Below are 2,839 nucleotides of genomic sequence, written 5' to 3'. Positions count from 1 at the left end.
GCCCCAGGCTACATTAAATGCAGGTTCACGTCCAACAAGGATAAACATGCTGACCACAATGTGTTTGTGAGGTGAATTATTGAATGCCGAGAGCATAAAGCCATTGAATTTAATACATATTTAGAAATATCTACACTGCAAAAAACTTAAACTTAAATTCAAAATCAAATCTAAAAATATTGTATGAAACATTTATGTTTATATTTTATAAAGTCTATAATATTACATGAACCACATAATAGTAAATTATATTCAATGATACCATTTGGATTCGTACTTAATATAAATGCATTAAAATACTTTCATTAAAATGAAATTTAAAAAAACAAAATAGCACATTTCTTATGTTTATTTATTATTAGCATATTATTACATTTAGATATTATATTTATTAAGATCAATAGCTGAGTATGTTTAATTATTTATTATTATTATTATTATTATATTTAGCATAATCACTTTAATTGTAGTTTGACTGTAGTTATTATAAATATGTATTATAAAGTATAAATATACAAAAAAATAATATATTATACAATTATACGTAAGACTATATTTAAAGTTTTATTATAATGTCTTGCAAATTATATAATTCACACAATAAATTGTACAGGCAAAATTATTTTAGTTGCATTATCCATACACATTATTAATAATACTTCAAAAATTGTGAAACTATATTAAATAAATACCAGTGGGATTCATTCTAAACAAAAATAGCAGTATATGTCTTATGTTTATTTAGTTTAATTTTTAAATTATATCTATTTGTATAGTGGCTTTAATTGTAGTTAAAATACTGCATGTGGTATTTGTCGTCCTCCACATGAGATTAATTCATTTAATTTTAATAAAAAATATTGGGTAAAAAATCCTGAAAATTGACAACCCCTAATGGATGCATAGCAGCGAATGCATATGCCTTAATAACTGAGTAGTAGTAGGGCTGTGCAAAAAATCGAATGCGATTTTCATGCGCATCTCATCTTGACAAGCTACGCAAAATTTGTGTATCTGTGTAGTAAATGCCGCTCCATCTGAACGCACATGCTGGAGATTTACTACTAATCACAGAAGCGAGATTCGCATTCGATTTTTTGCACAGCCCTAAGTAATAGATAGACTCCATACGTGGTGGAGTCTATCTATTACTTAGGGCTGTGCACAAAATCGAATGCGATTTTAAAAAATCCTGAAAATTGACAACCCCTAATGGATGCATAGCAGCGAATGCATATGCCTTAATAACTGAGTAGTAGTAGGGCTGTGCAAAAAATCGAATGCGATTTTCATGCGCATCTCATCTTGACAAGCTACGCAAAATTTGTGTATCTGTGTAGTAAATGCCGCTCCATCTGAACGCACATGCTGGAGATTTACTACTAATCACAGAAGCGAGATACGCATGAAAATCGCATTCGATTTTTTGCACAGCCCTAAGTAATAGATAGACTCCATATGTGGTGGAGTCTATCTATTACTTAGGGCTGTGCAAAAAATCGAATGCGATTTTAATGCGTATCTCGTCAATCACTCCCTCACTGATCTGATTGTCTTTTTGATCGCAGAGCCCCAACCCCTCCCTGACCTTCTGCGTGAAGACACACGACAGACTGTATTACATGGTGGCCCTGTCTGCAGAGGCCATGAGGATATGGATGGATGTGATAGTGACAGGAGCCGAGGGCTACACGCAGTTCATGAACTGAGACAAAACCCACCGCTCAAAACGGAAACCGTTCGGCAGGGAGACTTCAAATGACCCAGACCTGTTATTCCCAATGAGAGGAAAAACTTTATTTTGTTACTTCCTTTTTTTCTTCTTCTCGTGTTTCCTGGAGATGTTATATATTCACTCAGATGCACAGACAGATATCCACCAGAGGCTTTCCATGTCTGCCTGGATTGAAAAAGGGAGAAGACGAAAAGACCCGGTGAACCAAAACCTGCAGGTGGTGGCTCACTCACCATCGACGAAAATGCCTTTTTGCCGTCAGAGATATTTTTCAGTTGCAGTTTATCTTGTCTGAATGTGCAGAAACTTGACTTTCATTTCAGTTTGTCCCACGATTTGTCTTTTCAAACATAATGGGAAAAATGCCAAATGCCATCAAGCCATTCTGGAATAGTGTTGCGTTAAATATTTGATGGGATCAACCGACACGAAATGATGAGAGAATATAAATTAACTGCAGTACATTTAAATGATGTTTTAAATTAAATGGAGTATTACATTCACATTTAAAGATCCGGTATCACAAAAACAAAGACTTGATTCACCAAAGCTTACCTACCAGCTCAGGAGTCTGTATTTATTGTAGAGGGACATCAGCGACTCCTGTCCAAGTGTATCCCACTGCGTCTCTGTGTTCCCAGCTCATTCTTTTAGATACAGAACCACAAACGCATGCACACACACACATACCACGTACAACAGTAGAGTCTATTTGCCAAGTCCTGACAACTTGATCTTGAGATTTGACTCCCAAGGGAGGCAGCCATCACCTATCACTGCCAGCCTACGAGAGTTTGGAATAATTGCCACAAACAGGAGAAAAAGAAACAACATCATAATCATGCAAGTCATACAGTGCCTTGATATTGACCCATATTTGTCACTCTTAGTATCTGAATTGTTACACTAGTGAAAAACAGCTGGAATCACAGTCGTAAGGTGCGGTCACATTAGCATAATTTTGAGGGTCATAATGGTCCTTTATCAATTGTGTTGAGATGTATGAAGTACAGCTCACACAGAAGTCAAAACAAGCAACTCTGTAAATTCGTGTGATCAACTTGAAGCGGTTTTGAAATTTGCGTGGATGTCTATTGAAATTCG

General features: G+C 35.5%; 1 long non-coding RNA gene across 1 annotated transcript in view; it reads left to right on the top strand.

Moving 5' to 3' along the window:
• Positions 1-2,440, top strand: part of LOC107576916 (uncharacterized) — a 3,495-nt gene extending 1,055 nt beyond the window's left edge. The window contains exon 2 of the long non-coding RNA XR_001608137.1: positions 1,569-2,440. This is a non-coding gene — a long non-coding RNA (uncharacterized lncRNA). The remainder of the gene's footprint in view (positions 1-1,568) is intronic.
• Positions 2,441-2,839: the final 399 nt, after the last annotated feature.

This window comes from Sinocyclocheilus grahami, unplaced genomic scaffold, assembly GCF_001515645.1.
Source record: "Sinocyclocheilus grahami isolate Dianchi unplaced genomic scaffold, SAMN03320097.WGS_v1.1 scaffold4639.1, whole genome shotgun sequence".
Lineage (NCBI taxonomy): Eukaryota > Metazoa > Chordata > Actinopteri > Cypriniformes > Cyprinidae > Sinocyclocheilus > Sinocyclocheilus grahami.
Note: the sequence above shows the minus strand (reverse complement) of the source record. Positions and strands in the feature narration are given on the sequence as shown.